General features: G+C 41.8%; 1 long non-coding RNA gene across 1 annotated transcript; it reads right to left on the bottom strand.

Moving 5' to 3' along the window:
* Positions 1-246: 246 nt before the first annotated feature.
* LOC138241699 (uncharacterized) lies at positions 247-2,471 on the bottom strand. The gene is made up of 3 exons (XR_011190962.1): positions 2,395-2,471; positions 1,767-2,069; positions 247-1,298 (listed from the first exon to the last, which is right to left on the bottom strand). It is a non-coding gene; the product is annotated as an uncharacterized lncRNA (long non-coding RNA).
* Between the last annotated feature and the right edge of the window lie 22,565 nt (positions 2,472-25,036).

The raw sequence follows: 25,036 nt of genomic DNA, 5'->3' as shown, positions 1-25,036 counted from the left end.
GCATTTCGTTGTATAAATAAAAGCTCCGGTTTTTTAATTTGTCATCAGAGAGAATGCTTCTCTGTAGCTGCTGGTCTGGACCAGAGATTAGATAATGGAATCAATCTGAGCTATAACTAAACTGCCAACTCAATTACAGAAAGAAATGGATTTTGATAGTGTCTTATTTATTGTTATGAAGCAGATATCAAATAACAGACATAAAGAAATCAATATACAGATTCTTCTGCATTTTTTAATGTCAGGTTACGCACTGAAAATGTTAGGATACAATACAAGAAATTAACCATCTTAGAGATAGTTGTGTCTTCCTGACAGTTCTATCATGAGTCATATTGTTCAATTTTATATATCTGTTTATTCTGAAAAAGTCATTTAAACTTGCTAATGCTAAAGGCTTTATACCGACCTATATATCATTTTTTGAAAGGCAAATTCATCAAATGAGCTCCTGCTCTTTGTTTCTACCAGGAACTCTAGATGGACGCAAACTCGTCTCAGTATTCTGCTATGATATTTTCCGGGAAAGGTGGAATCAGACTTGTTGCTAAAAGGTAGATTTATTTACAACACAAGCAGATTTGAGAAGCTGTCTGAGGCTTGCAGGGACATTAGGGTTAATCATGGTGCCTCACCAAGATAACACGTCTTTCTGACCCCCCCATACCCTTCAGTTCCTTTTGCAGATGCCAACCAGCACGGAGCCTCGTCCCTCCCTCTAAATCTCCCGGTGGAAATGTAGGAATGAGTCTCCTGCTGTGACTCACCGTCCCGGTGAAGATTTCCGCAGGCTTGCGTCCTCCCGGAGGGAAAGCGGTGTTGTTATCTCACTCCCCAGGTGGGAAACCGATGGGCCAATCCTGAAAGGCGACTTTCACGTCCAGCCGGAGCGGTGCTGGGAGACTCGCTTGGCCGAATTGACTCTTGATGCCTGATTAGAGCTGGCCGATCTTCTCGGCCCTGGAGCTGGCGGTTGTCCGTGCATCACGGATCTGTGGGGAGCGCAATTACACTCCGCCTGGGTTGGTTTATTATTATCAGCACTAAAAGCGTATCACCCTCTTTCTTCTCGCTCCTTCCCTGTTTATCTTCCTCCTCCTCCTCTTCTTTCTTCTCCTATTCTTCCTCTTCCTCCTTTCTCCCTGTCACCGCCGGCTGCTGTCCGAGTTCTCCACCTGGCTCTCGGGACTGCCACAGAAGGAGGCCAGTAAGGCACCTTGGCTCCCTGCACCGCGGCCAGCTCTCCTTTCCAGCAGCAGCGGTCAGCAGCTCCTCTTGTCACAGTGGCTGCCGTCGCACTGTGAATGGCATCCAAGTGGCAAATTACATTTTGGGATTGATTAGCAAAAGTTGTAATTATGCTAATTATGCTGCGAAAATTAGTTGGCCGATCAAAGATAATGGACTGGCCCTGCCAGGCTGCTTTATCACGCTTCCAAGTCTTGCAAAGGCTTCCAAGAAATAAAAAACAGGGAATAAAAGTTTAACTTATCCAGAGGAGTTCAGAACAGCGGAAAAGCTGATGGGGCTTCTCTGCACTGTAGGAACAGGTCTAAAAATTCATTCTGCTCTTCTGCTATAATGAGGCTCAGCTCAGTGAGAATGAGCCCATGGGAGATATGTAATATCAAACAAGACTGACTACAGAATCAGATACCAGCAAGATGGCATCAGTCACCCTGCAAAGACATGCTGCATGTCAGTGTGCCTTAACTGATAATTACTAGTATTACTTATCTGCTAGAAAGCAAAAGATTTTAACTAACCTGTGCCCTCTTAATTCAGAGGCAAAAGGGAGCAATAATTTTGGCACACACCTCAGGAGAGCCCAAGAATCGGGGCTCCACTGAGCCAGGACAGCGGCACCCCTGCGCAGCCTCGGGCTGTCTGCTGCGTGTGACAAACCGGGTCATTCACTCCTAAATCACATCGTCTTGTCGTGGCAAGTGCCCGTCATTCACAGGGGGCGACTTCCAGCTGACCTTGCTGTAGAATCAGGAATGCAATTGCCATCAAAGCCCAGACTGTTCAGACACCCTCTTTTTCTGTAGCTGTTAATGAGCGAGATGCTGGAGATGGAGCAAGAAAGAGGGAGAGACAGTTAGTTAAACCTGTAATTCCTCATTGGACTGAACATGAGTACTAAGCCCTTTAGGTCATCTACATACTGTATGTGACTTTTATAGCTCTACAGATTATTATGAAGTATAAGTTCACCCTTTGAAGGGTTTGCCCAACCAGCTTATGATCTAGACCAAAGTGAGCCCAGGATTTTATTTTTTTATCAAGAGCGAGGTCTCACAACTGGTTAAGCAGTCTAGCTTGCTATGCATGCACAGTAGTGTACATAAATTAATGAATATAAAGAAATTGCAGAGCTGGATATTTTTTTACCTGTAGGCAGCTCTTGGGTCTGTCTGCAGTGTTCATACCCACAGCATGCTGGAAGCACTAGAGATGCATTGTCTATTGTGCTCACAGCACTTGTCATCACATCTAAGCAAGGGCTTAAGTACTGTAAGTTTTTCAGTTGCGAAAGTCCTCTGACCACTTTGGGTGACATTTGCTAATATTTATCATATTCTGTTGTTGTTTTGGCAAGTGAACCATTAAGCCTGGTCTTTCTTCCACTGGGAGCTGTGCTTATTAACTGGCCATTTGTTCAGGTTGTGAAATCTCCTTCTGATTCCTTTGCCTTCTGTATACTGGCAGGGGATTGTAGCTTGGCAGAGCCATAGGATCTTAAAAAAGGGTAGAAATTTCACCAGAGAACTGGAGAATTTCACAATGCAGTTGGCCAAATGCAATTACGTGCATTGCAAATGCCTGCCTGCCTGTCAGCTGCTGCTTAGCTCTTTCGATTACATGTTTCAGCTCAAGTTCAAAAAGGGATCCAAACTGCCGGTACCATAAAATGTAAAATACAGACACTTCCGTTTCTGCTCTGTTGTCTGTCTTCCCAAGTCACCCACAGGGTAAGAGAGAGACAATGTTTGGTTTCCTGCAAAATAAACATAATTTAGCCCCAAATAAAGCAACAAGGAGCCAAACTAGCAACAGTTGGAAGCTGCAAGCCCATTAGAAAGTGCAGGAGTATAATCTTTGCTATTATTAATCAATCAGCAGACATTAATTACATTAATCACAGTCTCTGGGCTGCCTCTCTTCCTCCCAGCTGTTCAGTAGAAGAAATCCCTGGCATGGTATGCAAATATTTGTAAGAGACAAGGGACTGTTAAAGAATAATGTGGTTATTGTGTGAGTGAGCTTGTGTAAATCTCCCCTAATCTTAAAGAGGCTTGCTCTGCTTAATGGAGATCTAATCGTAGGTGCTGTGTGTCTGGAGAGCCCCAGGACAACTGGAGCAGAGATTACTCTGGGGCAGGAGCGTGCTAATTTCCCTCTATAAATGCACCAGCATTTTATTGCTTTCCCTCTGCTGTTTCTATTTATCTTCCTCATTTTCCTGGGGAGTCACTCTTCCCAAGTCGCAGGCATTAAAAGAGACATTGTCAATTTCCTTTTTGTCTTAAAAAACAAGCTCAGATCGCAGCCGTACAGGGTGTTAGTGAATGTGAGCCCATTGGGAACACATTCAGTCAATTTAATGTGGAAATAAACTGAGCTAGGGTTTTGGTGATGGAATAAAATCAAAAAGACTCCATTCTTTTAGCAGCTAAAAGGGCTTTTATTCAGCTTAAGCCCCCACCTTCCACAGTGGGGAACTGGATAGGAAAGTAGTGACATTCTCCAAACATGGCGAGAGAGAAAAGATCCCAGCTCAAAATATCTACACATCAAATCCTGAAACTCACATGGGTCTGGGGAAACATGCCATTTCAATCTGAAGTCAAATTCAACCTGAAAATGTATTATTTTTTCTGTTTACGCTCCAAACCTTTTGAACGTGGCTCATCTTGGTCAGAAAAGCCACCAATTAACAGAAAACCTGCTGAGAAATAAACTGCCACAGACTCTTTCACACATATGAGTGGACACTAAGCTTCTGCTCCGTGTTTCCACTCATTAGAGAGTATTTTAGATCTCAGCCTTAAACCGGGATAAAGAGAAAACAAATCTGAATTCTTCTCATTATTAAAATAATCTTCCAGACGATACTCTTAATCACATTTGAAGTGGCCTTCCTTCTCTCTAGTGACACACCTGTCCTGTTCTATAAAAAGCACAGTTTATTTTCGAGTAGAGCCGGGCAATTTTGCATCTTCTAGACCTCTCCCAGACAGATTTTATTTGTGAGCAATCAGTATGTATCACGTTTTGTTAATATCACATAAATTCTTCAGACAAATGGTAATGGCTCACTCTTACTTGCTGTCAGATCTATTTTGGATTAAGGAAGCTCTTGTAATATTAAGGGATTCCCATCGGCAATTTCTGAAGTCTAAACAGAATTACCCACTAAGGTATGGAACCGACTGACACAGAATAAAATTAGTCTGTTCTGTAAGCTCATTTTAACATGATACTCTGTCACAGGGACGTGAAATTGTTTCTGGCACTGTGAATGCTTGTGTCTCATACCCCCTTGATTCACACCAAGCTTTGCACCTCTTTTATGTTTTTTTTTACAATGCATATAGTTTTCCACCTTCAGAATATGCTTTAAATAACCATTTAAATATCAAGGTCTGCTTTTTGTTAGCATTCTGAATGTCACATTTTAAGACATTAGCGCCTCCACCTATCACTAACAGTGGCACAGTGCATTCTTAATGGATCTACGTGTTTTTTTTTAATTGGTGGTCTTGTTTTTTCTTCCCCATCTCTGTCCATACAATCAGTACAGACCACATCCTTTGTTAGGATTGTAGCAATGATGACAGCAATAGTTTTATTCATGACTGATTTCAATAAACATAAAGAAACTAAGCACTGGACAACAGCGACTGTGATTCCAAGGGCAGAACATAATTATCCATGAAATGCTTCTAGTGAAAAGATGGGTCTTGAGGCTGTCGACAGTTGCAGATCCCCATGGATTAGGGGATTGATCTCCACAGGTGTGGTGCTGCACACACGACAGCCACGTCTGTTATCAATCAGTAGTAGCACAGCCTGTGATTGATAGGTTCAGTCAATGGACACCTTTAGTCAAGCATAGGGAAGCGAAGCTACAAAATTAAAAACCTAGCTATAATACACACCCCTCTTTATGCTACAATAGACTGGACAGCACACAAGAGCAGTTCCCCAGTTACAGTGGACGCCTGATGCCTGGCACCATTCGTTCAGAAATGAGTACTGAGGGTTTTGTGTCCTCAGAATGGACTCTTTCTCCGCTCGAACTCCATGACCCAGCCAAAGCTCCCTTGAGGGAGGATGAGGATCATGACATCCTCAGCATTTGTGTGCAGTTCAACCCTGTACTCATCCTTCTTCTTCAGATTTCTAACACTGTCAGTGATGTGAAATCAGTGTCTTTGACTTTTATTTAATTTCATGAGTAATTAACAGCCATTTGCAGCTTTGCCCGTAGCAAGAAGCACTTACATACAGAGCGCGGTGGAGACCAGGCACTGACCTCTTTATAATTTCATTGCCACATGCTTGCAAAGATTGGTCTCTCCACCTTTTAACTAATGAAGGCTAAGCAGCTTATTACATTGGAATAAATGGGATCTGGTTATGTTCCTCTTAAACGTTTGGCAGGAGGTATAAATATAGGTGAAAAATAAGTATTTCACAAGAAAAGGGTGCTTGTGCAGTTCACGTTTATTACAGTGGGGGGTGCTCCTGAGAGGCTCAAGCACTTAGTCACAGCACAGGCTGAGCCGTGCACAATCTTGAGCTCTACAAGCAGAGAAGTACAGATATGATTTCTTATTGGAATTAATAAGAATTCCAATGTACAGTACGTGTACGTATAGCAATAAACTACTCTACTCTACAGGTGATCGAGAGGAACATCAGTCCTCTGGGTCCTCTGGTGGTTAATGTTAGGATATGAGGAAGGTGGTGCAGACCTGCTGGGTCGCATGGCTGGTCCTTTGGCTTACCAGGTTTGCTTGCCTGTCTGTATACTGTGTAGATTCAAGTGGCCGGGAGACATCTGAGAGACACAGTCACACCGTGGAGCTCTCAGGCCAAACAAGAGGAGGAGGTTGGTTTCTTAGCGCCAGCTCTGCAGGAAGAGCCTCTGTCCTCATTTCTGCTGCCCTGGTAAGAGCGTGTAATGGTGAAAGCCGATGAGTGATAAACAGCAATGCCAAATGAATTATGCCCACTCGTTCTGTTGGATCCAGTTTTTAATCCAGACTGGTTTGCAGATCCAGCTGCACATTCAGAGAACATCCAGTTTCAAGGAGCCCACCATTTGAAGTTTTCAGGAAAACTATCAGCTTTGTGAGGACTGCTTAGTGATAGCAGTCCTTATCATTATATTAATAACGATATATTATAATTAAATATATGAATTATTCTCATGGAGCTGCTACTGTAATTGTTAGTCTTTCGTATGATCCTCCACCTCCTCCCCTGCAGGATGCACAAAGCCCAGTTACCAGATATGGAGGGATTTGTCTGCTCTGTTTGGTGCCAAGTGATTTGACTCAGGTGTAGTATCTCCAAGCCAAGGAGATTTGCTCAGTTGTGTATTTTTAGGCTGCTAGGTGCTAATTCTTACCCCCAGCGAGCTGAAAACTGAGGCAGACCCCATCGTCCTTCTTCTTGACAGCCTGTGGCCCGCCTGTCTCTGGGCACTGCCTGGGGGTCCTACAGAAAACACACCTTGCTCTCTGCTGGGTGTCGCCAGTGAAGTGCACAAGGAACATGGCTTCTATGAGGATTCAGCGGTTCTCAACATGTCACACTAAGTCTTCCCACGGTTTTTGGTGACGCAACCTGTTGTGGAAGTTGTTTTCCTCCCTGGGTGCGCTGCCTGCTTATTACAAAGCTCCAGCACAGCAGAGCTTGAAATTGGAAGGTGAATTGTCGAGTTTAATTCCCTGGTAGGTGCCAAGGGTACCTTTTATTGTTTTGCTTGAGCCGCCCGTGTTTATAACTGGCCGTAAATTTCGGCAGGAAGTCAGAAAAGCAGTGTAATGATCTTTAATAAAGACATGGGGACTGTAGTTATGCCACTGAAACATTTGTAGCCCGTTATGAAACTTTATGGAGTGCCTCCATTATAAATCATTACAAAGCTCTCTGCTTTCTTTGCATTGCATGTACTGGGGGTCATCTCGTGGTTTGCTTGAACCACACTAATAATAATAATGATGTCGTGAGACAATTTTCCAATCAGCAGAATGACCCTGTCTCACTGTAAGGCCAATGTGTTTTTTTCCAAAAAACTGCTGACTTGCTGTACTGGTAATGTATGTTTGTGTATTCATGCTGTATCAAAATAAATATACAGATCACCCGTTTTCCTACTCAAATGCTTTAAGGCAAAGATAATTAATTGAAAGCTAGTGGTTTTATTACATTCTGATGTCTATGTCTAGAAATTTGTACATTTAATTTATCAGTCTTGTAATTTTTTATAATAATTTCCAACTGCAGATGCATTGCAATAGTAATAAACAAGGCCCATGGGTGTTTACTTACACATATTGCTGTTCCTTGTAATGTAATTCCGATCTGTGGGAAGCCTAATTCTCTCGCTTTCAATTTTTGCTGCCGATCTGCGTCTCCTGTGATTTTACTAAACTTTGCTGCTTGAGGACGTGTGCTGCTGTTTGTCCTTGAAGAACATCAGCTCTCCTCCTCTGCTAGTCTATGCTTCTGAAAGCCTTTGGTTTATGTGGGCGCCTGCCTCAAGGTAATGCTATTCGTTTGGGGTTTAATATTCACTCACCTGAAGGTAGGAGAAGATTCCAGTGCAGGATTTCAAGCTCCTCTAATGTAAAATCCACTTCTCTCCATATACTAATCAGAAATATCTGATATTGAGCCGTGATCTCACACAGCCATCTATTTACTCCCTAATTAACTAATTGTCTGATGCTGTATTTGGAGGTTAGCTCATGCAATCATCAATATTACACCTGCAGTTGCTCTAGAGCAGCTGCAGTATGTATTCCTTTGATTCCTGGCTGGAAGCTCAGTTGTTTTTCATTAATAGATTCTGCTGAAGGAGCAAGGAAGGGTTTGGAATTTTCAATTGTTACCTGATTTAACAATAAGACTTAAGTAGTTTTGCTTTCTGTTGTGTCATTTTCCGTTTGAGAGCACAGCAGGATATCAGTCCCTGTGCTGGCTGTCTCCTGGTATTTGAAAGGCAATTTTGAGGCTACATGAAAGCTGCCCAGCCTTGCGGTCGGACATTCATCAGTTCTGTGGAAATACTTCACTGTTATTCCTTAAACAGTACAGCAGTATTTGTCAGACTGAGAATGTTCTCAGGTTAAGGCTGTGTTGAATTTTGCTGATTCTTCAAATGTTTTTCAATTCAACGCCCACAGGCTTTTCAGCCTTGGAGAAAAAAAAAATTGTAAGCTTTTTGTAAAAATGTAAGTTATGTTTATAAAAAAAGAGGAAAGAGACCGTTTCAGAAATATAATGCCCGGCATCTTTTTTTTTTAAAGTAATACTTTTCTTTTGTGCATTGTGTTGGCAAAATTACATGTGTTCTGCTATGTCTTTGTAGCTGGGTAAGTTGTCTCTGGGAGCCATCCCATGCTGCAAAAAGACTTGGATTACCTGAAGAGAATGCAAGGTCACTCAATCCCTTCCACTCATGCTGTAGTGTAGGTGGTGTCAATCCACTGGGAAGCTCTGCCCCCCCAGTAGGACGAGTGTGGCCTTTGAGAGGTCATCCTCTGTCATCTGACATGCAGCAACACCTGCTCCTCCAAGGCATGCTGGGAAGCAACAATCACCTCCTGCCAGGTCCATTGGGATGATGTTTAACCGCTTTCTGTTTCTGTTTTCTGACTTCGCCTCACATTCTCATGCGTCTCGCATTCATTGTTTTTATCACGGCTTTTAATTTCACTGACACTGTTATCTGAACCATTCTTTATACGTTGATCGACGGGTACGTCCGAAACATGTACCCTTGGTTACCATTTCTACTGCAGCAATCTTGGTCAGAAGCTTTCCTCAAGGTCAGTGCTGCAGCTCCCCACTCCACCCCGGATTTGAACCCTCACCCTTCCGGTTAGGTGCCACAATGCCACACTGCTGCCAGTGCTCTACCAGGACCTCAGAGTGCTGTACTGCACGTTAGCGTGTGTTCACTGTGGAGCTCCTCAGTACATGCAAAAAACTGAGAATGTCCTAGACAAAGACAGGAGGGTGGATAACTTTATTGCGATTTTATACTGATAAAAACCTAGCTTTACCATACCCACTGAATTCATTTCCTGCAGTACACTGTCATGAAGTTTCAGAAACTTTATGGAATACAATTGAAGGACAAGCCCAGTTTCACTTTAAAAATCAAAGGTTTGGACTGGGGACTCACATCTCACAGATCCCCTCTGTGTCCCCGTTTGGGCTCTGTAACATCTGACTAATTCACAGCTGTTTCAAATCAGAAGCTCTAGAATTGTATCAGCTTTATAACAATTGACATGAGACTACATAGCCTGAGGCTGAAGTCTGCAGGAAAGCCTGTCTTGGAGAGAAGGCTTTATAAATCTAGGGGGGCAGTACTTTTACACTAGAAAAGAAGCATCCAGTTTAAAGGCACTGTATTAAACAGTGAAAGACCATCATTCTCTTCCCCTCTCTGGCTTAGAACCAATCCTTCCTGAAATGATTCCTCTTGGCTCAACTAATTAAGGAGGCATGATTGCACAGTAACCAGATCGCCCACTCAGCTTTGCGGGTAAATATTACTCTCATGCACAAAGTTTCAATGATTTTGCTGTGTGGTTAAAGGGATATTTTTTTTTCCTGCTCGTTTGCACTTCTAATGTGTTTGCAGTAAATGTCTTGCTTCATTTATTTGTTATTTGAAATAACTAATACATAACAGGAGGAAGAATAATGATGATTATGATCATACTATTTTATTTCTAAGCACTTTCTGAGACTCTGAGCCCTCATGAGCAATGAATTGTTGTTGAAAGGCTGGCTACAGTATAATATCTGAAGCAATATTTTCACCTGTGGACTTCAGAACATTGTGCAACATTAATTTGCATACTAGCTACCAGCTGTGTTGCAATCAGACAGGTATTCTGATACAAGTGGGTAATATATTCTGAGTAAAATGCAAACCAAAATAAAATAGAGCTATGCACAATCCAACAAAAATACACTGGAAATTGTAGATTGGGTTAAGTAATTACAGTTTTGTTGGTCTTGTTCTTGACAGGAAATGTATTATTTTTCAGATCTCCTCATTTTGGTACAGACTGAATCCTGCATTCAAAGATGCCCATTGTGTGACATTTGTGTTCTACTGTGACTGAAAGACTGAGCTGATACTCAGGATGTACACATGATGATTCAGCGCTACGTGATAGCGGCCCCTTGTGGCCAGTAAAGCACACTGACCCAGCTCGGTAAATAGGCACTGAAAGAGGTCATTTTCCCTATCTTGCGTCTAGTAAAGAAAAACATAAATGAATCAGAGAACAGTTGTAAAATAGATTTCTTGTTGTGAATAGTTAGTTAAAACTTAAGTTCTCTGATGTGAAATCAAATTGACGTATAAAACCACAGATTTGAAAGCCTGTGTTGAAAGAGCATCTGCCTTGTATTTCTGTACTCCTACTATTTCAGTGATGCCTGTGCCTTGTGATTTCGGATTCTTTTTGAAATGTAAGCTAAAATATGATGTGTTATTGTGTTTCAGAACAGAATTTCAAAACGTTTGAGGGTATCTCAAGACAGAATTTTACATCTGGCTTAAAATATATATATCTCATTTGCTCGCCTACAGTAACAACCACCAAACTTCGCGAACAAATTTGCAGCAGAGTAGGGCACCAGTTAAGAAGAAGGACAACTAGTTGAGCCCCTGGCTGGATGAAGCCAGCGAGCTACTCTGGAGAGAAATAGCGCTCAATGCCGATTTTAAAACGTGCAGAGACAATGGCTGGAGCTCTTCCCTCGAGTGTCGCAAACAGCAGCCCAAGCAAACGAATAATTTGTGTGGCTTGTGCGCAAGCCTCCCAGGACCGGCACACCTCCGTAGCATATGAAAAAAAAAACTGAATCGTGTGATTGAAAGAGGAAAAAATAGAAACGATTTCATCAAGATGCAAAATGTAGAACAAGTTATATTTCTGGCCCCAGCTGTAGTGGCAGGGGTACTTGCAACTTAAGACTTCGCTTTCCTGCAGTGAGACGATTGTAAAATGTTACAGTATCACATTATATTCTAAGTACCTATTTCGGGAGTCAGGGCCCAGTGTGAACAATTTGTAGAAGGCAATCCAATCTTCCAATATAAAAATCGCAAATGTATGTTTCCCCCCCCTTAAACTCAAAACTTGGTTCGGATTAAGTATTTATTAGCACGACGCAGAAAAACAGAACTTGTCCTTGACATTCAACACGTTTTCTGATGACGTTGCACCTCAGTGATCTTGCATAAAAGCCGGATTGATGGAACATGCGTCTCGGATACGAGAGCAGACATCTAGTACAAGAGCCGCTTTGACCTCATGGATAAATTACATCCCTTTCTGCCTTTACGTTACTACTGCAGTCATCTTAAATATGCAGAGGCTGACGATATGGTCGACTCGGATCTCTGGTGAACAACGCAGAGGCACACTCCTGCACTCGCTGTATAACAGCAAAACCAGTTAGCGCTGTCACTAGTTTATATAGATAAACCATTAAAGGGAGATGGCAAAGAAGAGACTGACGTCAATAAGTAATGAAAGATACGTTATTTATTTAAGCTGTGGTATGCAGTAAATACACTGCAATGCAAGTCAAACATCCACAATGCTAAACATTAGAAGCCAAGCTGACAGTTTGAGAATAAGAATAACTGGATTTCTCTTGATGTATTTTTTGTGACTAAATTTGTCAGTAGTGGAGGCTCTCATTATAGTTTTCAATTTGTGTTTGGGGAAAAAAAAGCATACAAAGAACACAATACATACAATTTATTTTCCACGAAACTGTTGATCTTTTAAAAAGTAAACAGCAAGGAGAGAGCATGCAATTATATTCCAGCAGTAAATGATGTACTTTGCAAAATGTAAGTAAAAGGTACAAATCAAAGTCAGAGCTTTGACCTGTAGCTGACATCCTTCCCAGCCAACTCAACAGACCTTCAGAGAACAGCAGGGATTTCAAATGCTCAGTTTTAACATCACTTCCCTGGCATGTAATTCAAGCTGCCAAGTGAACCATTATTTTGCTGTAGTATTTACAGAAGTTTTCTCTCTAATGAAAGGTATAGCTATTAACTTACCATTAATAGAATGCTGGTAACATAAGGCTTAATGCATGCTGCTCTGAAATATTGACAGCGACAAGAGAGACCCTTTACCCATGGGGCACCACACTGGAGTGTTAGTGCTGGGATGTGCTGCTCCCTCACAGCTCCTTGATCCTGGGTTCAGATACAGGCAGGGGTGCCTCCTGTGTGCACAGTCTCCCTGTGTCTCCAGGTGGTCCAGTGTCCTCTCCCCTTCCACAAACATATTGGCTGGGCTAATTGGTGTCTCTCGATTGTCCCTGTCCACACTGCGGTGGACTGGAGTCCTGTCCAGGGCACTGCCCTGTGCCTGTGCCTGTGCCTGTGCCTGTGCCTGTGCCTGTGCCTGTGCCTGTGCCTGTGCCTGTGCCTGTGCCTGTGCCTGTGCCCCTCTGGCTCGCAGCGACCAAGGCTAACCAAAAGATGGATAAGGGTTTCTATCCCTGGTCCTGTTAATTCACAGGTTCTTCATATTACTGTTCTAATTAGGTTTTCAATGACTCTAATGAAGCAATTATTGGCTTCACCTGTCTAGATTACAGAAGAATAATGTTTCAGCTGTTAATTGACAGCAGTTGGAAACATGACCAAGTTAGGACATCTCTGATATAATGACAGTGCCACTGCAGAACATCTGTAGCCTGCAAGAATGGTTATACACTCTTTCAAATTAAAGAAAAATAAAATATATATTTCACATATGATTAGCTCCATTCAACATGCGTAGGCATTTGAACTGGTTGAAACAGCTTCTGCTTTTCCCTGCTCAATTTCTGCATTCAAGAAGTCTTCTCCTCGCAGTTTTAATGTATTATGAACACCATGTTGTAAAAAATTCACTGCCTGTTGTGAGTGATGTTCAATTAAACATTAAAACTTGGCAGAGGAGAGCTGAGCTCTGTGTGTGTGCAGGATATTGGTATTTCATTTAAGAATACACTGTGTTTCAACTGTTTCTTCATAGATGAAATAATTAACTCTTGTGCTAATCTAATCTTGAGAGCCATCAGGTGGTTTACCTTTAATTCTACTGCCCAACAGAAACACAAATGCTTCTGGAAATTCCAAGTCACTAAATCACTAAAGCTGGGCTCTGCTATAGGTAATATCTCCCTCCCCCATCCCCTCGTACTGCGACAAGTGCTTGTGCCCTCACCGGGGTCAGTCTTTAAAAGCACTTTACAGAAAAGGAAAAAAAAAAGTTAAAACAATGAAAACGGCAACAAAGATAGGACATGAAATGAGCACAAAGAAACCAAAAGGTTTATAATGTAATAAGAGTGCAAAGAGGCAGACAGACATCTATTAAATAAAAACCTTTCTGAAGAAGACAATTTTGAGCCTGAATTTGAATGCACTCAGGTTAGGTACAGTAGGTGACTCTTTGATATTTCTGGGGATTGAACTTCAGAGTTTTGGGGGTGCAGCAGGAGAGGCCCTGTCACCCACAGAGTGCAGATGGGCTTGGGGCACAGGAAGGAGACCTCAGGAAGGTGGTAAAGGTGATGAGATGAAGGTAGGCTGTGAGGTGGGGAGTAGGATGAAGATGAGTCAGGTACTGAGGAGCCAAGGAGGATGTTGAAGTCGACTCTTCAAGCTCTGCAGTCCTGCTGCTGCTCAGTACTCATCCTACTCCACCCGTTTCCGCCCCAGTGTTGGGGGAAGGGGGGGTGCCATGCCAGTGACCCGATCCACTTTCTCTCACCCCTCGCCGCGTTCATTTCAGATCCGTCTGGCTTGCACAGATCCACGTGTCATTCTGCTGCTGAGACTAATATGATTATGTAAATAATATACTTGAGTTTCTCTAGGGGCTGAGAGGCTGGGAATGCAGGCGGAATCTGCTCAGTGCTATTTGTTTTATTTTTTCTGCATATTTATGACAAGAGAACGAGACTTTCCTTTGATGCCTGATTTTCTATGGAGACTAAAACACAGACATGTTTCTTGAAAGAAGACAAGGTATCAGCATCAACAACGCAGCTGGGTAGCCTGTTCCACACTTCCACCACCCTTTGGGTAAAGAAGCACCTCTTGTTCTCAGTTTTATATACAGTACACATTCTCATAGTTTCCACCTTTCAGCTGATTGCCCTCTGTTTCATGTTTCAGTGATTCTGAGGAAATCTGCTGGGTTGTCTTTGTTGATGCCTTTGAGGATTTTAAATATTTGTATTGGGTCCCTTCACAGTCTTCTCTGTAGAGCAATCCCTTCAGCCCTGGAATCCATCTGACTGTTCTTCTCCACACTCATTGCAGAGCAGCAATATCTTTTCTATAGAGTGGGGACCAAAATTGCCCACCATATTCAAAATGAAGCCTAACTAGTGCTTCAAAATTTTTTTAACCTGACATCCCTTGGTTTAAATCTGATTTTGACTTTATATATCCAAGCATTTGTCTGCTTTTTAAATTGTTTTTATATTTGTCTAGAAGATGTAAAAGATGTATCAATGTAAACACACTTAAGTCTCTTTCAGAAGTCCTCTCTTCTAGTTCAGTATCACCCATTTAGCATTTATTAATGTAAGTTAGACCAACATGCAATACCCTGCACTTGTCACTTGTAAGTCTTTATGAATTTAATTTCCTTATTCTACAGTTTTTGCTAATCTGCCAGTTTGGTATCATCTTCAAACTTGACTGGTTTACTAACCTTTCTGGATTCTAGATCACTAATTTAAATGAAGAACAGTGTAACAGGTACAGATTCCTGTGGCACTCCACTATTTTTATCATCCCGATTTGGATATTCATCCCAAATCTTTTTTTCTGTACCTTCTTTTTTCTGTTTAATAATCAGTTCTCAGTCCAGACATTCATGTTTCCCCAAATGCCTTTCACCTTTTAGAATTCATCTACTATGGGAACATTTATCAAAATCTTTATGGAAAGTTAAACAGCTTCCTTAGCCTACAAGGTGCCCTCCAGCTGCCCATGGTGGAGCTGTTGTCAGTTTCACACATTGTTCCCCCTGATTCCCAACCGCTGTCCAATCACAGCGCTCCTGTTTGAGGATGTCACAGATGTAGTATGACAGGGGCTTGTCTTTACACAAAAGTCGTGGTAAAAAATGAGTAGTATGTATAGTGGCTTTCCCAAGAGCAATAGCAATTGTTGTAGAAGTTTTTTTTTCAGATACCTAGCAAACATATTTCCACATTTTCAGTGATTATTTTTTGTTACGTAACGTCCCTTTAACCTTTAACCTTTGCTAATTCAGGTTCCCAGTTAATAACAGAAATTCTGATAGTTATGAAACAAGGACTGAGCTACTTCTCACTAATCATCACGAGCGCTGTGTTAATATAAATCAATTGCTTAGTCACTAAGAGTTTACAGGAGATACTAATCCCAGAGGGTCTACAACTTACATTTCAGTCCTGCACTTTACCAACTGACCTGCGCCCATCCGGTAAAGGTATTTTTTTTAAACAAAAATGTTGCTTAACAAAAATTGAATTAGCTTTACATGAAAAAGCTTACAAGTTGTCCCTGAGGTCTAGAAAATCACCCAATGTTACTCATTGTTTCAACCAAATTACCGACAGTAGTGTACTAAATTATCATAATTAAGCATGTTTGTGATAATTAGCCCATTGCATTTATACAGAGGTTAACAAGATAAAATATATAAGAATATGAACAGTTGAACTCACCATAAGTTGAAGGCAATGTGTGTTTTTCAAACTCGCATTTTTTGTCTTTTCTATCACTTTTACAGCCAGTGGAAATTCCTTCCTTATTTACTCTGCTTTCGTGTCACCTGAAGAATTTGCAACACATTTTGTTGACATGATGTTAAAAACGAGAAAGATATTCAATGATAAAAATCCCTGCTACCTAAAGCTTCTTCCTCCTTGGGAAACTGCTTTGTAGGATGAAAAAGCAGGTAAGGTGTTAAAATACATGCTTAGTCGCAGTTAAAGTTCATGTTGCTTATAGTGAGGGATGAATGTGTGTACTGTAGTTGTTCACTTATTTTCAACAGATATTGAACAGCGTGTGGTAGCAAAGTTGTTGTCAACACAACAAAGATTTCCATAGCACACAGTAATCATAGCCAGGGTATTTTAAATTAGGGTTAATATTGGGAAAAAAAACATCCCATAATCATAGGGCAATGAGTAAGTGCCAAACTGATATCTAGTGAAGAATTGCATTTTATAGGAAGGTACTGTGGTGCCTTATAAAATAAACACCATAAACGTGCAAAAATAAATACTATGCCAAGAATTGTGATAATTTATTTCAACGAGGCCACACATTCAAATCCAATCTGGGTCACCACGGTAAATAAGTCTGACACCACCATCCTCACCTCAGAGCAGATCTGAGTGTTAGAAACTCCACGACGAGCTACAGCAGGATGAGCCCCGATGACCGGCGAGGGGAATTTGTGGGCGGTAGATTTGGAGAGGGGAGACGTGCCTCGTTAATGACGTCCAGTAATACCACTGCAGCCTTTTGGGAAGTGGGAGCTACTGTACAGCACTGGTGTGTATTTCTCTGTGGAAAAATGTATTACCGGAATCAGAAGGAGTCACTGAAACCTGCTTTGCTTTAAACAGCCCTTTCTAAAGTAACGAAGCACCACTCTGAGTCTCTGTTTTTGCAGAGGCTGTGGCCAGACCCTGACTGAGCAGGAGCTCTGACTGCTTTGACTCTGTGGCTAAGAAATGCAGTTACTGGCTGTGACTGCTCTTACTCACAATAGGAGCTCACTTGACTTTTTGCATGTTGTGTGCACAACCACAGAGGTCTGCCACTGCACTGACTGAGATGCTGGTCAGTGGTGCTTATCCATTGAAACCTGCAATGAAGTAAAGGTTCTAAGTCAACCAGATTAAGCTGTCTGGCCCAGAGGCATTTTTTACACCTGATAGAGTCTTATTGTGAGGTCGTTCCTTCAGTTTCCTCCCAAATGTAAGTATAATCTCATTCTCTGCCTTTTGTAAATTTGTGGTGTCGCACGGAGGCTGAGTTCAAAGCCCCCATGCTGAAGTGCTGCTCTTCTTAAAGGTCACTGGCTCTTATTTGCTCTGCTTTGATGATATTGCAGAACCTCTTGGCTGGGAAGACTGACTGTGCCATAGTATCACCCTGACACCACATTTGGAAAATTCAGAGAAACCTCGCCTTATCAGACATGAGAGATTTCATCTTAACCACTGCCACCTGCCACCTCAAACTTTATACCTCTGGGTTTATATTTATATTTTTTCTCTCTCTCCAATTTAGATCTTTTTTATTTCTCATTTTGGTTTTTTTCTTTAGTAATCTCTCTCTCTGTGCACACTTGCAGAATTTAAAAATTTAAGGGCCAGCCTCAAGACTCTGTCCATTTGTGTTTCAGCATCAGATCTAGTAGAATATTGTGTACAGTTTTGGCCTTTGGGCTACAGCAAAGATATTCCTGCTCTGGAATGAATCCAGAGAAGAGCAACCAATTACATTCCAGAGCTTAAAGGAACGTTTTAAACTCTAAAAGAACTGGGTCTTCTTAGTCTTGAACTGAGAAGATTATGAGTGGAATTGATATAAGTAGTAAAATTGGCATTGACAAAATCAATAAACTGAACTTTTTCATAATCAATAGTGAAACACTAACCAGGAGACACAAATGCAAGCTATTAGAAGGTGCATTTGCTGTAAAACTAAAAATGGGAAGTTTTGTAGCAGTGTACCACAAGTTACCCAGCCATGTTGTTATCCTGATACGTTGGCTTCTTTCAATACATGTAGAAAAGATTCTCAGATCGATTAACTACTAACTACAAAATGTGTTAGAAGGGCTGAATGATTTTTTTTAATGTTTACTTGAAGTTGTTCAGTTGCCTTCTAATAAACACTATGATGTCTTTATTATCCTTGCATGAAATAAATACTGTAAAGGGAGTAGTGTTATAGAGTTCATATATTTTAGGAGTTCTAGAAACAGGTCTTGACATTGACAGGTCAGCTCAAAAGAGTTCCTTCTTCTTTTCAAGTCAATCCGTTTGGGCTTCAGTTCATCAGCTTGGGAGACAAACTTCACTTGGATGCACACTGATGTTTGGTCCTTCCACTGAAGCTCTTAAAAACATCGTTACGTAATCCAAATTTATTTGTAATGCATATACAACTACAGGGTGAAACAAATAATGTGTGCAGCAGGGGCATTAATCATTCATATCTGAAGTGATTCAAAAGCACATTTATTGCCAGAAATATGAATGTCCTTTGTGCAGCCGTTGGTTCTGGTGGCTTAGATCAGATGAATAATTTAGTTCAGTTTTGATAATTCATATGTTGCTTTAAAACGTAAAAATCTCCTAAACCCCAGCTTCTGGAGCCTATATATTACTTTTTGGGTTTTATTTGTCTGGAGGAATGCAGCAGACATGGTATATTTAGAGCACAGTACTTGGTTTTATGCTCCAATATTTCTTTGACAGAGCGCCATGATTCTGCTATACCATAGTGTCATTCCAAAATTCTAACCTGTAACCCTTTGTGACTAATTGTGTTCTATAATCCTGGTTTCGTTACCTAGGAATGACGAGGACTGTGGAGTGAGATGGGGCTCCGCACTGCACGGAGAGCTGTGATACAGGGGTTGTGTAATTTGTCACAGCTTTGACAGTTTTTCATTGCTTACGAAGGTTGCAAGCGACGGCAGTTTCATTTGCATGAAATTTAATATTTTAGTTGCCGTTTCATTGATATCCTGTGTCTCTTGGAAATATAGTTGCCACTTTACTTACCTCATCCACCTACCATTTTTTTACCCTTTTATATGTAGACAGCGTGCAAACTCCTCAATACTTGGTTTTCAGGAAAGACATCAATGCCTCCTTCATGACATTTTCAGAGATCTGCAGTACTGACACCGGAAGAATGTCACCCAGCAGTGGTATTTTATGTATCTGTCAAGATGTGGCTGTTTGGCCTGCATCTTTTCATTACAACAGCCTGCTCCTTCTCTCTTCCCTCTTCCCTCTTCCCAGTCAAGACTGTGCTATACTGCCACAGTCTGAAGTTGAGGCAAATCAACTGAACCCCTTTTTTTCAGCCCTTTGTTTAAAAATAATATATACGATGCATATGCTTTTCTTATCAAAAATAAAATGGATCGTGCTTGAATCTCCACTAGAATTTATCTCCTATGTGGAATGTGAGCAATGTGAAGCTGTATTCTTTTGTATTAATATCACATTTCTTTCATTACTGTGCCAATACTGCCAGTGTCTTCCAACACTTTGAGGCCGGTGTAGCACTTATCCTGTCCCCGTCCTCACCTGTGCTCTTTATTAAGTCTCCAGTGCTGTCAGTGTTCATGTTTAATTCAATTGAGATGTACTTAGTAGAAAGTGAACGGCGAAAAGTTAAAAGATTGTGCACATCCCCTCCCCAGACACACACCAATACCCCTCTGTCCCACTCAGCAGTGCTCACTCTCCTCCCCTCCGAATCACAGTTGCCCACAGACGTAGGCTGCGTTACTAGAACAGAGATGAAAGGCAGCTCTGCCTATGCCACATTAACCCTGCTGCCTTAGGCATCACTGCCACTGTAAGATCCAGTGCTCAATAACACTGATTGGTGGTAGAGGACTCGTTGGCCACTCAAAGGCAGTTAGGCCAAAGGTGAGCAGTGCTCAGTGTGCCATCTGTTTTGGCCGGACATCGGAAATTTGTGCTTTCCTTTGTGCTTGATGTTACTGCTCCGCCTCCAGACCTGTGCCAGGAGACAAGTTCAGAGCAGTCCACTTAGTCAGAGAGAGGGAAAGAAAAGTAGCTCTTCCCAGCGGCATGCTGGTTGTGGGCTGGGGTGCTTGGCATTGAAGCGTACAGAAGCACATTCCACACAGTCTTCCAGCTTCACTCCATTGACTCCAGTATTAGTAGGACCGACCCCAGTATTATCCTTGGTCTTGTTTTCCTCTGTTGGTCCAAAAACTGGTAGGTTAATTGGCTTCTGGGAAAACTGGTCCTGGTCTGAGTATGTTCGTGCTTGTGTCTGTGTGTGCCCTGCAATGGACTGGTGTCATGTCCAGGGTGTATCCTGCCTTGTGTCAGTTAGGACCCTTACTGTTGGGATAGACTCCAGCTCTCCTGCATCCCTGAATTGGATAAAGCAGTTAGCAAATGCATGGAAGGATCGATGGTTTGATGGTTTTCCTGTTTTGAATTGTGACCACCCCTGAATGTTATTTTAGTACATTTACATTGATGTCATATATAGCCATTGCTTAACGTGTTACTGTGGTGTGTCAATCACCTGTGGTATCGGCAAGCAGTTGTTTAGAAAATCATTTTATTTAACATAACCTCATTTCACTGCCACGATCTTAAATCCAGTTTCCCTAAACTACTTCTCCCTCAGAAAAAGCAGAGCGTGATTTGAGCAACCTCTTCTGCTTCACAGATTTCGTAGTGACCAGTCCCAACCCGCTGCAGGTCTGTAAGGACAGAAATAACGTCAGACCTCCGGGACCATCACTGCTGCCTTCTCGCTAGGTTCACAACGTCATGTTCTTTGTTTCCCTGGACTGCGGTTGTGAGTTTGCTGGTGCACTCAATTCCCTGTCTTTGCCCCCTTGATGAAGGTTTTTCAGCTCCGCGTGATGGCTTTGGATTGTAAAGGTTCGTTTTGAAGGACTCAAGACATGCTGAGTGCTGCACAGAAGGAAGCAAAAGGACCCTTCGCCTTCCTTCTTCTCCGACTTCTCCCTGAGCTCGAGCAGCGCATTTGAATGTTCAAATGATTATGTTTATCTAACCCAGACAGAAGGGTGCCCTACTGTTTTTATGTGTTTTGATTTGATTTGATTTTTTTTTTCATGAAAATCAAATCCGAATAATGGAAATTGCATTTTCTCACCAATGAATGCAGGAAAGTTAATTCTGAATATTTTAAGCTCCTCTTATATGTGTTTTGTTAGAGCTTAGTTAAAGTCCATATAAAAATATTTCTCTCTCCAGAAAAGCATTACAGCTCTTTAAGGGTTAGAACTATCTTGAATGAACAAATCGCTACAAATGATTTTAGGTACTAAAGGTTCAAACTGAGGTTTAGTTTGTTCGTCAGTGAGCAGTTTAATTTGCTCATCAGTGCATTTAGGGAGCAAAAACATGAACTATAAATGCAAAATGGGAATATATGAAATAGAAGAGTAAAAAAGACTGAGGTGTTTATGTTCACACATCATTTTCATCTTTTTGACAATGTTGGGAAGCAATTAAAAAGGCAAATTTAAGAAAATATAATTAAAAGCGTGAAATTTAAATAAAGGAAATTCATATTAAAATTGTGTTTTGCATGAGTAATTTCATTTCTCATTTACAGTATTGTGTGCAATTTTGATCCCCATGATATAGAAAATATATTGCTGCTCTGGAATTAGTCTAAAGAAGATAGCAATAAGAGCTAAACAGAACGTCCAACATTGACAGGCTGGTCCTTTGTAGTCTTGGACAGGGCAGACTACAAGGGACCCTGAGCATTCAGAATCAGAATCCTCAGAGGCATTGAGTCAAGCAAGTAAAGACTTGAATGAGTGACCAGTGGGACTACAGGTTGTCACGAAGCGTTCTTTCAGGACCCTATGCAGACAGCACAATCCGGGGGAGTGAGGAAGAAACAGGTTAAAAATCATGCAAAGGGGCTGGAAGGAAAACTGGGGGGTGTGTCCAAGGTGTGCTGGAGTTCAGCGGGGTGTGTCCGAGGCACACAAGTCCAAGGGAGTCCGTAGCAAATCCAAGAACGATCCAAAGTCCAAAACCGGGAGATCCATCCAGACACAGACAAACAGAGTCAAAAGCCGGAGCGGGATCCAAACGCTCCCAGTCCCAGACCCAGAAGGTCAGGACGCCATTGTTAAGCCGATGCCGTCGAGTCTCTCCCGGACTCGCGGGTAGGTGGGCTTCCGGCCGTCCATCTTCCAGAGCGGAGCCCAGATTGGCAGGAACGTCTGGCTTTTATAGGACGGGGGGCAGGACCCGGAGGCAGGTGCAGGGGATAAGCACTAAACAAGGAAGGGCTGGAGCCTCCTTAAGAGGAGGGGTTTACGATCGCGACACAGGTGACGAAAGTGGATAATACAAGGAAGTGTTTTTATCAAATTGAGACGGGGGGGCTTTTCTTTTACCCAGAGGGCTGTGGGAGTGTGGAACAAGTTATCCAGCCATGTTGTTGCCTTGGGTGGCCTGAACACTGGATGAAATCCTTGGGCCAATTTGCTACTAACTATGAAACAGGTCAGATGGGAAAGTCCTCCTCTCGTTTGTAACTGTTCTTAAATTCCTATGTAAAAGTCATTTTATAACTACATATACTGTACATAAACATATCATTGAAGGACCAAGGAACAGCTACACTGGATCCCTGGAGACAACAATACACCGAGAAAAAGACATAAAGGAACACATTGGATGAGGATGGCTGAAGACAGCAGCTTGTGGGAGAATCTTGTGCAAAAGATAAAGGCGGATGTTAATTATATCTGCACATGTAATCAGCAGTGCACAACGGCAACCAGAAATTACTGTTTGATGCAAAGGTAGAGGTATATAGTATTCTGCTCTTGAACAGGTCCAGTTTCCCAGGAGCAGTCATTTCCTTCAGGACATTTCTGTGTTCTCTTCTACTCTACTCGTTCTCTTCTATGTGACAAAAAAATGTCACCCAGCCCTCCTAGTAATAAGCAATTGAAGTTCATATCAATAAATCACATTGAGGTATTTTTCTGCCTGCGTTTCCTCCATGCAATTTTCTCAACAAGATGGTTTCATCGGATTAGAAATGCATTTTTTACACCTGCGCCTCGCTTGCCCCTAATATATTGCAGGGGAACAATCAGAAAAATGATACAGTCAGGCTTCTCGAGACAGATTACAAATTCCATCTCTATATTCTGAAATTTTAGCTTATTATTAAAGATTATTAAAGTAAGGAAGGTGGGAGGCAGGACAGGAGAGTGCGAGTCAGAGGGAGAGTAGGAGGGATCTTAACAGCACTGGCTTAAATCTGCCTGAGTCTCCACAGCACCAGGAGCTTGTAATGCCTTCACTGTAGTATGTGTACACATCACATACAAATGAATTAGGACTCTTCCCTAATTGTTCAAGCATAATAAATATTTCTCATTGCACCATACTTATTTAACAATGATGCTGTACATCTTCTGTTTTTAAACATCCAAAGAAACAAATCTAGAAGACAGAGTAAAAGCAAGCGGTAGTGATTTATTGTGAACAGAATAATATGGAACACAGCAAACAGCAATTAATTAAATAGGGAAAATGACATGAATTACAACAGCAATTCTCACACATGCTTTCTCTCAGAACACCTTATATTCTGATCATGGACTTTGTACATGTACAATCACACCAGAGTCAGGCTGGATCATCTCATCGTTAGATTAAGAATCTCAATGAAGATTAATCAGTGTTGCCAACCCTGTGTTAAGTACATGACCTACATTCCAAAACTGTAAAAATTTACACAGAACTATGCAGTCCTAGGTTATCTCAGCTTCTTCTTGAGATCCTTGAACCAAGGTGTACCATGTGCAAAAACATGCTGTTCATCAAACTGCCAGCTGATAGGGCTGAGGGGCAGAAGCTTTGCTTCCCCGCAGCTCCACTCTCTAATGAGGGAGTTAACGGGGAGCGCTGTGAGAAAACACATCATCGTGGCTGCAGGACTCTCAGCAGGGCCCCCTGTAACCCAATTCCATTCTCGAACAAGACGTTGAGCACAATCGATGCTCGGCTCAGACCTATCGATTGAGCTGCAGCGCTTTCCATTCATCTTAGGGCACTAACTGGAACTTCACTTGCCTGTAGCCACAGCCGGCCTGCCTGAGCAAGTCGTCTACCTTTGTATTTGTCAAGTTCAGCAGAGATTGTTCAAATCAATCAATCTACGCCTTTTTATGTTAAGATATTGCTTCCGTGCTCTTCATCAACTTGGGTCTGCTTGCTGTTGGCGGGGGGGGGCTGTTAGTGACTACAGTGTTTTATTATTTCCAGTCATCTTGTCGTGTCTTTATGTCTCTGGGTGTTTGTGGACCTCCAGTCAGTTTTGAACGAGCACAGTCCTGAAATCTAAATGCACAGCCTCGCTCAACATTTTTCCCCTGCTTCTGGAGAGACTCTGAGATCAGTAAGAACAGATAAGTGCCAGTCATACAGCTATTAAGAATATGAGAGAGCATATGGCATTATACAACATGTTGAAATTAGGCCTGATATTACACTATATGATCAAGGCTAGATGGATCTCAGAGTTTTGCTTATGTCTTAAGCCATGTCTGAGGAAGGAAATGTATTGTTTGTATGCACAGTTAAATCCTAAATTACACAAATGAGGCTAATGGAAGAGAATAAAAAAGGAAATTTAGAGCTGAGAGAGAAATCTCTCCAGACAAGCAGTTCTTGCTAATATTAAGCTTCATCCCACGAGTATAAGCAATTTGGTACCATAATTACGCTGATATGGAACAGACGGGCTTTGTTGCTTGTCTGCTTTCTCTTTACTCTGCTCTGCAGTACATTCATATTAACTAAAAAAGACGAATGAACACACAAAATCTGCTGTATTCCATACCTGCTAGACAGGTTGAATGGTAAAATTCTAGATTAGGTGATGCAAATGCCAGCAATAATGTAATGTATTGACAGAGTCACAGAA

This window comes from Lepisosteus oculatus, chromosome 11 (assembly GCF_040954835.1).
Source record: "Lepisosteus oculatus isolate fLepOcu1 chromosome 11, fLepOcu1.hap2, whole genome shotgun sequence".
Taxonomy (NCBI): domain Eukaryota; kingdom Metazoa; phylum Chordata; class Actinopteri; order Semionotiformes; family Lepisosteidae; genus Lepisosteus; species Lepisosteus oculatus.
The sequence above is the reverse complement of the archived record's forward strand: the minus strand, read 5'-3'. Positions and strand labels throughout refer to the sequence as shown.